This window comes from Triplophysa dalaica, chromosome 18, assembly GCF_015846415.1.
Source record: "Triplophysa dalaica isolate WHDGS20190420 chromosome 18, ASM1584641v1, whole genome shotgun sequence".
Classification (NCBI taxonomy): Eukaryota; Metazoa; Chordata; class Actinopteri; order Cypriniformes; family Nemacheilidae; genus Triplophysa; species Triplophysa dalaica.
The window spans coordinates 2,639,498-2,655,444 of NC_079559.1; the positions used below are offsets into that span (position 1 = coordinate 2,639,498).

The window sequence follows — 15,947 nt, forward strand, 5'->3', positions numbered from 1 at the left end:
CAAGGTGGCCCAGTTTCCCTTCTCATGAGATATAAAGTTAAAGATGGATGTTTGTGAATGAAAACATTTGGAGTGACTCTTTTCAGTTTTCAGCATTCGTTTCTGCTTACTACTCTTGTAGCAAAATAGATTTTGTTAAATTTGCTCTGACACACCTGCGATCAATTCTTGTGTGTTTAACAGGATGGAGAAAGAGAGAGAGAGTCATTCATGATGTAGAGGGACATTGAACCTGAATGAGCTGCTTTGTTTCCTTACGGAAGTGCAGAAAAAGAGCCCGAGTGTATTTCCCCATGCTGTCTGTCTTTGCATTCTGAGTCACTGTTTGATATTCTCTTTAGTGTTGCTGTTTAAGCTTTTTAATTTGTATTCTTTATTTGATTATTTTTTTAATCTAACTCTTAGTACACTTGGTTTTTACATGGTCTCTTAAAACTTCCATTATGATAAGCCTCGGGTTCCATAATGTGATGCCAATTTATATTTCACTGAAACATTTTTCTTTTTTAAGTCAATTGTATTACTAGGGCTCAGATATTACAGTTTTCTGGAGGATTTCAGGTTTTATTTGTAGATGAAAACCATTAACAAATCAAACTCCATTGAATGAGAACCTGCGGTTTCCCCACCAATTCATAATCTTCACCAGAGCTTTACGGATTAATGCTGCTTTTTAACCCCATGTGTGCCAGAGGAGACAGTCATGGACCATCATCAGGGCACAGATGTTGTTGGACAGTCAAGAAACCTTTTCAATGTAATACACAGCAGGCAAACAATGCTTTTAACAACATGAACCAAGCATTGATACGAAAAGGATAATACTCTTGCATTCATACAATAATTTGAAACATAATTTGGTGGCTGGATTTTATAGGACTGTGTTTATTTAAAGAGAATTTATATTCATTGGACATTTGCACAGTTTTTATTGTAATGCTCTTATTTATGTTTACGTTTTGTTGGATGTTTTTGTTGGGTGTGTTCATCATTGCGTTCTGCTGTGGCAGTGAAAGGGTTAAAGCCGACACCAGATACTAAATGTGGATGAAATGTGATTGGTTTGGTCCCTGTGTGTAGATCAAGGCTGGATAAAATATACAGCCCCTGCAGATGGAGGGTGTGAGGGGGCTGGCGCTACAGCATGCTTTGTGTGGTGTAAACACACGGGCTGTGTTGAAGATGAGGATGAGAATGATCGTGAATCAATGAGCAGAGGACTGTCAACTCAATGAAGGATCAGAGACGCTCCTGAAATGATGCAGAGGACCTCGCGTGCACGGATGAGCAGGTATGTGTCTTCGGAGGAATGCAGAAAAGATGCAGATGTTGTGTTTCATGTTTAGAGATGCTGTTTGATGTTTCCAGCACAAACAGACACATTCTCTATGAATATTGTGTTGTTGTTTACGCACGTGCTGTGCGAAGTGTTTATAATCGATGCATCTATTGTACATGTCGGTGTTAGAGTTCTTCAGGTTAGCGTATTTGCGCTTTGATGGTGTTTTTGTCATTTCTGAACGGCGGAATATTTTATGCTTTAATTGCTATTTTCTATTTCTAATCATTATTTGCAATATCAAGATAATTCCTTTGAAGTTTTGAATGATGCAGTAATGTACACATTTGTATCGAGAGATCTCGGTGATGTTGACATGATACTTGAAGGTGCAAATGTCTCCAGATGGAAGCGCATGATCAGTTTATAACGCTCTCTCATACTGTCACACCTTAATGCGTTGTTGTTGTTTTAGTTTTGCGGCAAAGTGTATAAAATAGATTTTTTATCCATAAATGTCTTTCGTTGAGATTATGGACGCGCACTTTGAAGATGGGGATCGCATGGGGACGTTCAGTTGTTCCAGTGCGCATTTCTCCTTGACAACTTGGGTGTGTTCACGAATCATCCGCGCTTTTTCACATTTAATGTTTTATTGAGCAGTTTAGTAATATTAAGGATTGAACATTTAAGATTAAATAGAAGGTTTACTCTCATCCATATCCCTAAATAGCAAATTGATGCATCATAACCCGCTGTGTACTTCATTTAAACTTACATGGTCTCTCTGTTTTTGGACACATTATAACCTATTCTAATTGCATATTTAATGGAAATATTTGCATACTTAATTGAATCTGGTTGCTCAATATCTAATAATATTATTTTTAATTTGCAATTCTGATCCAGCATTTGAATAAAACTTGAGCACTAGATCTATGCTGTCAAGCGTAATATAATTTTTCAGATATGGATAATTCACATGCTTTCTTGTTTGTGTGCTCATGTTTCTATTTAGTAAAGTGTATAAAAGCTGTCTCATATTAAGTATCGGAGATATTAGGAGACTTAAGACGAAACATGTTGTTGTTTAAAGGGATAGATCACCCAAAAATACAAATTCTGTCATCATTTATTAACCTTTAAGTCCTTCAAGACCCGTTTAGGGCTCTTTTTCTTTGAAACACAAAAGAAGATCTTTTGAGAAATGTCTCGGTGGTTTTGCATCATACAATGGAAGTCATATTATGAAATGACACCTTTATGATACAGTAAACACCTCTACTCTATAATGTAAATATTTGAAGTCTCTCTCTTAGTTCTCTACAGCACAAGAATATCACTAAATGTCTAATACATTCTGACTCACTATTTGAGGAGTTTAGCTGAAGGAGCCCAAATCTTTGCCAGTTATCCTCTTTACAGTTCATGAATGTAATCACAGGATTACACAGAACGGGAGAGAAAGAGCAGTTCTGAATGTGTAAAGTGGGTTATGCCGCAGTCGGGTTGAAAAGGTCTTTCTCACTATATAATTCTGCTAACCTATATACAGGAGCGCTCGGTGCTAATCTGCCTATCTTGCCCTTATGAGAAAGAGAGAGAGAGAGAGAGAGAGAGAGAGAGAGTATGGGTGTTGGCAGATTAAATGTATGGGCCAAACATGTGGTTGGGACCTGGCACATGTATCTCCACCTGTGTGTTTGTATATGTTTATCTTTAGGGCTAAATTAACTTTTTAGTTGTAAAATATGGTGTTGAAAAGAATGTGGGACAAGTGGGATATTAGAAGACAGAGTGACAAGAATAGACTAGGTTTTCACACAGACTAAAATACATTTTATGGAGTTTTCATCACGTTGCTATGGAGTTGCTTGGGTGATCGGAGTTGTTGCTTATCGCCCCATCACAGATTTGACGAAGTTGTGTTTCATTTAAGGATCAATTCAAATGTTTCTCCTAAAATTGCTTGCAAGAAAACAGAAAAAAATGAATCCATGAAATGTATAGAGTTGGAGTTCATTTTGAGATCATATATCGACTTTTGATTGCAGACAAATCTGAGTTCAGCTTGATACATTGTTGAGATTTCTGCGTCTTTAAATGAGAAGGAGAACTATCTGACACTATATGAGATAAGACTTAAAAGTTTCAATTTGCTCTCCATTTAATCTCAATGATGTCTAAAAGGAATAATTCAGATATCAAAGGGATCTCTTTTTTTTCTCTTATACAACATCACAATTTGTTTTTAACGTAATGAGTTATGAACAAACTGTAAGTGTGTCGCCTGAAGCCAAGTTTTCTGTGCTGAAAAGTGGAAATGACAGTCAAAGAGAGAAAGAAGAAAAGAGTCCTTTAACATCAGAAAGTCTCGTTTGACATTCAAGGTTGAGCATGGCATGTCAATGAAGGCTCCTGGAATATTTTAAAGACTGGCCTCCGTCCCCGTCTCATCCCAATCTCACCCGACACACGGTCCGGTATGTGTTATACGATAGAGGAAAGAATGAGGTTTGCTTTGTGCATAATGAAGACAGAGAATGTGCGTACCTTAGCACTTGGAAACTGTGCTTTCAAAACCCCTGGGGGTCGAAAAACAAGAGTGCACGTAATAAACCACACAGCCGGAGTGGAGCCATGAGAGATCTGTAACATTTACCCATCGGTGCCCGCTCGAGAGGTGCTGTGGAGATAAGAGCGTGCGGTTGGGTTTACAGCGCGCTGTCAGTGTTGTGTCTTGTGCCAGGGTGTCGGTGGCAAAGCTGGGTCAACACTCGGTCTGCGTCTCTCGCTCTCGGCTCTGCTTAATGAGTTTGTAATCACTCTCATGTCAGAAGGATGCTTATGGCCTGGAGGGTTAGATTGGGAGAGCGCAGAGCCGGCACATGAGCGCTGGAATTTGTGCTGAGACTCACGCTGCGCTGCTGAACTGTTGTTATTGAAATATGAGGGCTTGTGAGGCATCTGAGGGGAAGAGATCACCTAAACCCCATGCAGGTTATTACACAAATATTTGTCATGCCTTCCAAAGAGAAATAAGTACACCTCTGGTGTCCTGCGTGCATGTGTGCACAAGAGAGAGGTATGGTAATCCGAAACAGCTCTGGGAAATCAGACAGAATGAAAACGGGTCACGATGATCCAGAAAACCGTGTGCATTAAGTAGATTATCAGGCAGAGATGGATGAGATCTGCTCTTCTACCCATAATTCCTAGTGATGTTCGCGTGATGCTGGTGCAAGATGCGTTTATGCTTTTTTATTAAGAAAAGTGTATCAATTGCAGAATATATAATTTTTATGTTATAATGTTCATGGCCTTTTTTATTTTGCATAAATTAAATGGATTCTGATTGGGATAGATGCAGTTCAATGAGTTCAGGTGTTTCAAAAAAATAACGATTTTGGTATATTCTGTTACTATAGTATACTTTATCACAGTTTATCATTAATATACAATAGTTTACCACAATTTACCACAGTTAACTATAGTAAATTATATAGTTAAGTTTAATATTTACTAAGGTAAAATTAAGTGAAAATCCTAGATAGTGTTTTTGAACTCTGCTATAAAATACTATTGCATACTTAGTTTTTTTCACAGTTTATCAATTTACTACAATTTACTACATAGTTTCCCACAGTTTTCTATAGTAAATATTATAGTACTTACTATTGTACGCTGTAGTGAAATACCTGGGCACTATACCTGTAGTGTTCTGAACTTTACTATAAAGACCATAGTATACTTTAGTATATGCTACTGTTTATCAATTTACTAGAGTATAATATAATATATACCATAGATTACCACAATTTACTGTAGTGAATAATATAGAAAAGTTTACAATAGAAAATTCCTAGATACTATAGTGCTGTTGAATTTTACTAAAGTAAATACTTTGGTATACTTTAATATTTAATACAGTTTATCAGTTTAGTATACTAAAATATACCATAGTGTACCACAATTTGTCACAGTTAATAGTAAATATTATAGTATACTTTAGTATTTACTTTAGTACATTATAGGAAAATTCCTAGATACTTTGGTGTTTTTGAACTTTACAATAGTAAAGACTGTAGTATACTTTAGTATTTACTATAGTTCACTATAAAATACCATAGTTTACAAAAAAGTGTATGGTTAATAGTATAATATATCATATATCACTCTATAGTATAATATACGATAGTATTTTTCCATGTGTGACTGTGAAATCATTTAAAATAGACAAAATTCCGGTGGACAAAAAACATGTTTTGTTAATATTGTGACCCATTTTACGGACTGTGTGACTTCCCTTACAGCCTTTTTTTTATTCACAACAAAAATAAATATTCATCAACTATAACTAATATCCATTGTGGAGACAAAGTTGTTAATTTGTCGTGATGTAATTAAAGCTAATCAATGTTTTAGACATCTGTGAATTCATGTTGGCAATTAACCATAGTATTGACTTTTAACGCAGTATCATGCCCTTGACACTTTATTTATGCAGACATTTGGCCTGTTCTGAAATGCTATAGGAACATACATGAATATTAATGCCACAAGAGATTACATGTTCATAAGGTTTGCATGTATTCAGTTGTAAATATTGTGCATTGACTTTCTTGGCTGTATAGTGTTTTTAATCATATTGGGTGATACGTGGCAACATTATTTTTTTTGTAGGTCGGGTCTTTCTATATTTAAAAAGAAGAGATCTCAACAACATCACACACAATGTTCAAACTAAAGGCTGCAGATAAAGCTCAGAGATCTTAATGCAAACAATTCTCATCAAATTCACATTAGATTTGCTGCTCTATAATCTGGTTTTGCAATTTTCTCATATAATCTCATTCATTTTTACTTTTCCTTAGAATTGCAGGAGAAACATATCACACAAAACGCAAAACATTACCATGAATGCTATTAATCCTCCTGAGCTATAAAGAACAACGTTGAGGAAAAAATAACAATTTCTTTTCTCTCGTTTTGTCTTTCTTTTCTTCTAAATTTTAAGGCATGTTTTATGTTAAGGGCAGAAATGTCATATATCAAAATCTCTCCAAAAAGTAGAATAGGGATTTTTGTCAAAATGTGTATAATGCTAGAAGCAAAAGACAAAATGAGATGATTATTACAAGTCACTTTGTGATGTTGTTTAAATGCTGTTTTCTGGGATGGTGTGTGGTATGGACTTTAGAAGATTAGTGGCTTTCAAGGGCTTTTCCCACGTCCTTTTGAGCATTAACTCCTGGAAGGACGGATCAGTTCCTCAAAAACCTGCTACTTAACTACACACTGTTTCAGTTAATGGACTTTTCATGCTCTGATCCCACACCACACTATAGTTAAACCTCAAGTTTAAGTTTAAGCAATCCAGTGATGGATATTCAGATGAATTTTAATACATTTTACTATGAAACAGATCATTCTGGTGATGGATTCTGAAGGGGCGACAATGGACGTGTTATGCTTAAATATTGTGTTTGATGAATCAGGAACTATGATATGAAACACCTGTTGAACAGAACACACAACTATTACTTTAAATATATATTACTTACTGAAATATTTTTTGTAAAGTCCCAGTGAAATAAAAAATGACAATTCTTATTTTTCATGAAATATTGCAGCGTTTATAGTGAATAGCTTATCAATGTGGGTCATTTTCTTTTTTAAATTCATGTACCCTCAAAATCTTCAGTTAATATCTGAAAATGCACTTCCGCCATGAAATGACTCTCCATCTCAAATGACGTCATTTAGACGGCTTGGGCGGAGCATCTGTTAACTCCTCCCCTTTAACTATCAGTCTGCTGCCAGTTTCATTTCAAAATGCGTACTTGTAAACGAATACCGTGTCTACACCGGATGCGGTGCGATGCGACAAGAGACAATAGAACGCATTAGAACACATTATTATTTAACATTTTGTCCACACCGGACGTTGCGCGATGCGGCCCGTCAATCATATTACAACCCGGAGGTCGCGTTCGGTGTAGACATGGTGTAACGGTACTGTTTGCGTGTTAATAAAATGTTTATATGCTCTCCTACTTGTAAGTCGCTTTGGATAAAAGCTTCTGCCAAATATATAAATGTAAATGTAATTTACGCGTCCAATCAATTCGCTGTGAAAAAAGCCACTAATTTTCTCCTTTGATATTCTTTTTCATTTGGAAAAGGAGACAGAATACGGAAGTAAAAACGATCGCTACTTACGGTTCACAGAACTTTAACTTTATATACATTTTTTATTATTTTTAATACTTTGTTTTAAGTAATAGTCTGAACTGTGTACTTTATGTAGTTAGTTCAAATACCAGTATACTTTTGTGTACTATATCTAAACTTCCCCATTTTTTTTTGGTTTTAGTTTAAATATACCTTAATACAAACAGTTCTTCTGAGAAGTACACATAACGTGACTGAAAGTATACTTCAGTTTTTTAGGTTGAAAAGTATAGGCTATTGTTTTTTTTTTCGTGATTTCCTAACTTTATATGTCAGATTATATATCTATTATATTATACTTTTTAATAGATATTGTCTATTTAATAGTCTCTCAATCATTTTCTTTTTTTGTTTATTTGTTTTTTAACAGGTAAACGTATCTCAATTCTAGTCCTCCATCGGATGCCACCCCAAACTCACAGCTTACTTTTGAAGTTTAGGATGGGAGAGAGTATTTAACAATGAAAAATTCTTCAGCTTTGAATAAAGGAAATTAAATAAAAGGTAGAGAGTCTGTAGAATCTGATGGGTGTTTCAGACACAAACTGTATCCTACAGCCATCGTAAAAGCCTCACGGGGTAGAAAGAAAATCAACAGAATGAGGCAAATCGGGAAAACAGTTCAGCAAGCAGTGTGACCGATGGCTACAAAGGCCTCCGGGAAATTTGAAGGGACCTGTCCCAAAGTCTCAAAGCCGAGCAGACACTCACAAACGCAGCTTCATTGTGTGTCATTCCATTTTGCAAGGTTGGCATTTTTGTGCAGTTTTACCGACTCAAGTGGCCGTTGCTATGGCGAACATAAATTTGACCCCATCGGTTCAGTGCAGACATCTGGACGACAGTCAGTCACCCAAACACGCCGACGTCGGCCCAGATTCGCCCTCCTCGCGCTGGCACCTCAGGGGTGAAAGGTTATTGGCTGCGCAGTCAGCGCTGCCAGTCTGCGATATGCCACTATTTTTAGTAAGGGATTTTTGGCGTTGTTGCCATGCAGCGGTTGGCTTCCGTCCCCGATCGCTCTCTGCTCAATGCGTCGTTCTCGTACACTCTGAGTTGAGCTCGCCGAGTATCACGGCAAACTGTGACGGATCTCTAAGCTTCACTCGAGCAGAAAAATGTAGGTCACGTTATAAAGCGAAACACCTAGAGATACAGACGAGCGTGAGAGAGAGAAACTGGCTACGGGGCATTAAAACCTACTCCAGCATGCACATTTTAAAGATGTTACCTCACTTGCTGTTGGCCGCCTGGTAGAGGAGTTATCCAGTGAGCGAGAGGGAGACGTGGGGTGGGTGTGACTGTAGCAGGGCAAGAAAAGCGTACAAAAGCATTGCGGTGGTGTCAAGGATAGGCTGCCTGGCAGAGAAAGAATGAGTAGAGTTGTAAAGCTTGCTAGAAAATATAGACTGTGAAACAAAAGCTAAGTGCAGGAAATGTCCCTCAAATGCAAAGAGACGTAGTTGAGATGTAGTTCGGTTTGTACAATACCGTCCTTGAAAACCGCCTTGGCAGATGTAAAATGTATTTGTTGGATCAAGTTTATTTCTGGAGCGTGACCTTGAGCTCTGATGCTTTTACTTCATACAAATGTTTGCATGGATAGAAGAGCTTGTGTTCAGATGTTTTCGGTTATCCGTGTAGGTGGAAAACATTGTGGTATTTGCACAGAAACAAGATTATCTGTCTGTCTGTTGTTGTTTCTATTCTTCCACATTACTTTACTGTATCATAATTATCGCTGATTTGACAGTTCCTGCATTTAAAGGGATCGTTTATGCAAAAATGGAAATTCTGTCATCATCTATTCATCCTCATTTAGTTTCAAAGCTGCATGACTATTTTCTCTTCTGGAGTACACAAAAGAAGAACATTGATAACCAAAAAACATCGGACCCCATTGACTTCCACTGTATGGACACAAAACCAAAATATCTTTTGAGGTGTCATAAAGTCATACAGGTTTGGAATAACACGAGGGTTAATAAATCATGACAGAATCATACGTTTTTGTGTACTTTCCCTTTAAATGCATCATGTTGTATAAACTGTGTGTGGATTCAGTGTGGTATGTTTAAATGAGAACAGTAGGTGATCCATTTTTAAACATCTTTTCTCTTCTGATTGCAAGATGCTGCACACCTCTGAGCTGCAGGCAGGTTGTTGTAATGTGTCTTTCGGCCACAGGGGACGTACTTGCACTTCAAACACTGTTTCACACGGGAACTCTGTGCCTGATTTGGCAACCTGAGCATTTCTTTACATGTGATTTCTAAAACACGCTTCTCATTCCCAGCATATGTATGGATTTTATCCAAAGCAACTTTCCGTCTATTCAAGTTGTTTGAGACCGGAGTTCTTTGCTGCACTGCACCAACTCATCTTGACTTTGGCTGGTTTAATGGTTTAATGCTCTGTCTCTATTTCTGGAGGCTGCTTATACTGAAACCTGTCTGATCTTGGCAGGCAAGACATCCCATGAATCTACAGCAGTTTGAATAATTTAACACCTTATTATTAAATTCTGCCCAATCGTCTTTTGGACTTTCTCCAAAAGAACATGACGAATGAAACGTTGCAGGTGGCCTGGAAACTGGTTGAAAGAATTTTAGTTAAGGGCACAGCCTATTCGGTTTTGTGTCAGTATGTCTTTGCATCTTATTTCTACTCACTCGCTCTTAAGAAAAATGTGATCGCAAATATTCTGGAAATCGTTGAGATTAAATGGAGATGTTTCTTTACTTTTGCTTAAATCTTCTGGCCCTCATATATTTCTTCTAAGAAAAAGTGCAGAAATCTGACAAATGTCTCCGTTAGAGTTTCAGAAAAGATCGAAAAATTGTCTCAAACTGAGCTCAGATTTGTCGAATCTCCAATCAGAAGACAATATCATTGAAGATCTCAATTTGAACTCAAACATTTCTCGTCAAATTCACACAAATCCAGATTATTTTACCTATACAATCTACATTTACTTTACACCTGCATACTCTTCATGGATTTCAACAATTGACTCATTTGTTTCTGTTCTCAAGTTTAGCCTAAACATCTAAAACTGAGATGAAAAACAACCGGGAACTCCATTAAATCTCCTGGGCTACAAAAGACCAACTATGTACAAAAATAATTTGCATCAAAACATATTTCATTTGGTTAATCTCTGCTATAAAAAGGAAACTGAAACGCACACCAAAAATGTCTTTGGTTTATTTACATTCATATAATCACTGGTCTCATTCATCCCTGATGATAAGGCCCAGCAGGGTTAACTCTGGGAACTACAGGTCTTGACAGGTTCAAGAGACTGGTATTTTTCAGAGGTTATCAAATCCCCCATTTCCCCCATGAGCTGCAGCTGTTAAACCTCTCCACAACAAACATAAGCATGATCTAAAGTACATCAAAGTCTCTCCACGTGAAATCTTCAACCTAACATCTTTCTTCATCCGAAATGATCCATCTTTGACTCGTTTGAAAACATCCAGTAACCATCTAAATGCACCATTTTCTTAGTTGTTTCCAAACATAAGACTACTACAGTGATGATGTTGTATCTGTGGATGTGTTATTTTATGTAGTCTTGAGATGTGATGGTGATAAGTTGGCTCTGGAGCAGCGGGTGGTGGGGAGGCGAGGACGGAGCGTTTGGATTTTTCTGCTTGGCAACCCGTTCCCCTCCCGTCCGAAATCAAAGCAAAGCGAATAGGGGAATGCATGCCGTTTGAAGCTACGCTCGCATGTCTACAGCAACTCCTGACGGGATCGTGCTCGTAACTGAGAAATTCAGAGCAAGGGCAGTGGGACACCGCATTAAATAATAATCAAAATACTGAAATGTAGTCTGTGGCTGTGGTAAAGGCCGTGGTAATCATGCAAAATATATTAAACAATTTCAACAAAGATTTTATTCTGTTTTAACAGGAATTGACCATAAATTGGCACTTTTGAACGTTTATTTTATGTTTAAATAAACGTTTCTCTGAGGCCTGTCTACACCGATGTTTGTCTGTCTTCGCTTGCAATGCCAAAAGGACATTGACTATCAATCTGTTTTGCTATTCTAATTTTGCAGGGCTGTATGGTCAGTTGCATTTTATTATTTGCATGTTGCATTGTTGGCAACCTTATCAGAACAGGTTTATACCTTTTGGTTGTTGCCGGTTTTAATATCCAAAAACGTTTCCCTTTGTTTGTTTAGGCAACATTCTGCATATAACTTTTTTAGGTCTGTGTTGATCATGTTCAATGAAAATATTTAAACGTGTGATATTTCTCCACGGTATTCTTGTTTTATATGATATCTATATTTTTTATAGATTCTTATTTAACAATTTTGAAAAGGTATAGAAAGCACACGACGCTTTAGTTCTATGCCAATGAGAGCGTTGTTGTCAGGGTGCAATGTGGATTTAAGGGTGTTTTTGTGGTTGCCAGGTGGTTACATAATGGCCCAGGTTGGATACAGGTTGGGGCTTCTCTAAATCTACATTGTGACCCTGGACCACAAAACCAGTTTTAAGTAGCACAGGAACATTTTTAGTAAAAATACATATTATGGGTAAAAATGTAAGATTTTAAAGATCATCTTCGATGAAGATTTTCTAATGTATGTATAAAAACTTTATTTTTGTGAGTGGAAGACCTGCTACAGTGCCTCAGATTAACAACTTCAATATTTAGATTTTTTGCACCCTCCGATTCCAGCATTGTAAAAAGTTGTTCCGCCAGATAGTGTCCTATCCTAACAAACCATATATCAATAGAAAGCTCATTTAAGATGATGTTAACATCTCAATGTAAATCATCTCATTCTGCAAAGGTACTTTTCTTACCTTGTATTGGTCATTAGGTCTTATAATAAATCAATTAAATGAAAATTGTCATCAGGACTTAACTCGTTTGCTATGACCACATTTCCAGTACCACCACAACCCCCAGCGAGCTTGAGGCTGTGGATTAGTGTAGAGGAGCGTTTAGACTTAATATCCCTGAGCTTTTTTAACGGATTACTCCCAGAGAGGTTTTAAAGAGAGAAAAGAGTGAGAGGGTCGAGCCAACTGGCTGTGAAACTAAAAGAGCAGAATTAAATAATTCAGAATCGGCTGTTGGTCTGAGATCCCCCTCCTACGATTCTTGGCTGCGGTGGAGCTATTGTGTTGGTCCCTGTAAATCTCATGTGTTCTTGAAACTCAAACATCAAAGATACGTGTGCGTATCTTCAATCGGCTCACAAATAAAGCATGAAAACACAACTATGTGTAGCGTCCCAGTTTCATCCCATGCCAGCTCACAAGACGTCTCTCTGATTTCACATAGCTTGTATTCTTTCAATGAGCTGTAAGTAGCAGATCTGTGGTTCTTTGATGAGTTTTATGTTTGGGGGGACTGAATGGATGGACACGTGTTTGGTTCAGGGTCACTTCTTCTGGTCAGCATTTGTGGTTAACAGCAAACACCTGTGGGAACAGGGAGGGGGGTCGTGTCCCGATTTGTTTAACAGATGCCAAACGTCTCCGTTTGGCTTCACCGTAGCTCATTCCTCCAGCGACACATCTTCTGACCCTCCTCAAGTGAACCTCATCTCCTCTTCTGACTCTTTGCTTGTCCGGGGCTTTTCATTTTATAAATGCTTTGAAAACATCTCCGATGACCCTGTGTCACATTTTTCAAGATTGGTAAAGAACATTTTCAGGGAACGTTCCAGGTTGGATGTGCTGGGGATAGACGTCTGTGTGCCAAGGTGTTGTTACTGCACATACAGTGTGTTTATGTTATGAAAGTCATACATTTTTACAAGTCAACTTGTATTTAATGACCAATGTGTTTTCATCACCCAACCAAAGTGCTGTATACTAGATTTTTAGATTTGATCTTTTGCTAATGTTTAATGGGATAAAGTCAAACCAGGAAGCGCCAGCTCAGACACTGGGCTTGTATTGTCTCATTAGTAGAATACTGTTGTTCTGTCCTGTCGAGTGATTGATGATAAAGCCGAGGGGTCTGCTCCCAGCAGGGTTTCTCCAACTCTCTCTCCTTCACCGGGACGCTGTGAGAGAATGTCCTGTAGAGAATTCCAGGAAGGGCAGGAGATGTTCTGATCTCAGGCTAAACTTCCCTCTATTGAAATCCTTCTTCATATTAAAACTGCGGCCTTGCGATGAACATCCCAGATGATGGGGAACGTTTGCACAGCAAACACAAGGCACTGCCAACTGGACCCAAGTAATCTGGTATAATATATGGTATAATTATAAAACAAATACGATTCTTTGTGTGTTTGTTTGTAACAGTCTGTTGCAGTGTGGGCCTAATATGTGCTCGGGGCATCAAGGATCAATCTTTTGTTTCATGTAGAAGAAATCTTTTACATGTGAATAGAAATTCTCTGTTTGAAGCCAATTGGTTTGCAAATGAAGGCTCTGCTGCTCATGATAATAAAGGTCTCAATTTCCACGACCTACTTTACTGATCTATTAGGACGTCTTTTAAAACCACGTGATAGTTGTCAGGGATTTTAATTCAACTTTCAACTTTCGAAAATCGACTTTACAATCGAAATCGATTTATTTAATTACTTTTTTTTGTTAAGACTACATTAATTACTATTTTTATTCACCACAGAATGGATGCTCAACAGTCGAAGTGACGAGAACAACGTTTAAATCTCCCCACCACTAGCCTACACCGCCGATATTTGCATGTTTTACTATGGCCGAGGCTAACCTTATAAATATAAATGGTACTCTCCTACTTTGATTGGTACATGTTCTGACGTTTCCTCTGACGTGTCCTAATTTATTATTCTTAACCACGCCCCTCGTGCACCTTTGTCATAGTAGGATTTGCTCGCTCGCTCTCTGCACATGCGCTTTAGCCCCGTTTGTGAATTGGGTTCGTCCGCCAGAATGCGCTGGAAAGTCAGTGAAGTTGGTTGACATTAGTAGCTGCGGGCTGTATCTTGAGAAAACTTCTCACGTCAATACTTCATGACGTTTTAACTTGGTCAGTGAAATGATTTTATTATTGCGCGATGATTTTATGGTGTGTTGCGTTCAGAGATCGAGCGCGAGCGCTTGTTGCCACCGGCTTTACCTGCGCGGATTGACCGCTGATGTATGAAACACATCAGCTTTAAACTTTAAACTTTAAACTCTTACAGAACATGAGATCATCTCCAAACAGGTAAGATGCTTGACCTTATAAAGACCTATGCACATTTTCACGTGAAAGTGTGCATTTAATGTAAGTTATTTGCCTTTACATGAGACACTTAAATACTACTACAGTATTCTGTAATATTAACTAGTGAATTGATAAACTAGTTAAACTGTAGTGTACTTTAATATATGGTAAGGGTCATGAAACACTACAGTATCTATCTAGTTTACTGTAGTAAAGTGTACTAAAGTTTTTTGTTCACGTAGGTTGCTTATAATGTTTTCATATAGGTGACATTTACTTTATTACTTTTTTTAATTTGTAGTACCATTGCATTGGAGTTTGTTTGGAATGCCACACAACGACTGTGGTTCTTAAATATTGTAATATCATGGTATTATAAGCTTAAGCCTCAGTTTACCACATTGCTTTTTGTGTTATAGTAACTAAGGAGTGAGATAAACCCTATTAAAATTCAACGGTGTGTTGCAAGCGTTCTTTCAGATAAATTGTGTTGTTGAGTTCTGCCGTAACAGCTTGTTTAGATCTTTTGAGGTATAATTTTGTTGGCGAGTTAAACACAGGCTCCAACAGGAGAGTTATCGTAAATGATCGTTGTGAAACAGTAACAGGCCATCACACTGTTTGTTTTGCATTTGAAGTGATTACGTCTTCTCATAATCACATTTTATAGAGGAGTGTTGGAGGTGTTTGGTGAGGCAGTAGGTACTGTTTTATGACAGTCCACTGTTTGCATGGACACGAGGTCCGGATACATCTGTGCAGGATCCTCCTTCATTAGGATGCCAAGCTTCCGAAAATCCAACTCTTCAGGGAAGAGGATGTGATGACAGGTTTATTATTGAATGTATCAGGTGGTCTGTACCGATGTACTGTGTCTGCCGGACACACAAACCTGTACTAACAAGACCTTGTGGGACTTGGACTGTAGCGCACAAGCATTTGCTCACTGACTTAAGGGTGACAGTTTTCACACTGAAAACGCTCTGTTTGGTTAGCCGGACTTTGGTTAACCTCCTTGTGGAAGGAAAAGAATGGTCTGTCTGTTAAGGTTTTGAAAGTCAACCTTTCTTTGACTATTGATCATGAGGTTATCACTCAGCTGATGTGGTGACTATAATTTGCAAAGCTAACATTCAATGGTAACATTATCACGCCTTGTCTGATCTGTGTTTGATCTGTATCGTGATGATGACTAATGATTATAAGGTTTGCAAACGTTCGCATGTATGTTGAACATCACTTTGTTGCCATT

General features: G+C 37.8%; 1 protein-coding gene across 4 annotated transcripts in view; it reads left to right on the forward strand.

The window, feature by feature from the left end:
* Positions 1-1,131: 1,131 nt before the first annotated feature.
* ccdc120a (coiled-coil domain containing 120a) overlaps positions 1,132-15,947 on the forward strand; it is a 37,340-nt gene continuing 22,524 nt past the window's right edge. For 3 of the 4 annotated variants that reach the window (XM_056772414.1, XM_056772417.1, XM_056772416.1), the window contains exon 1: positions 14,419-14,695. The gene's annotated coding sequence lies outside the window, so the exon portion shown is untranslated. Of the gene's footprint in view, positions 1,292-14,418; positions 14,696-15,947 lie in introns of those variants that run through there. The other variant, XM_056772415.1, reaches the window with a different exon arrangement.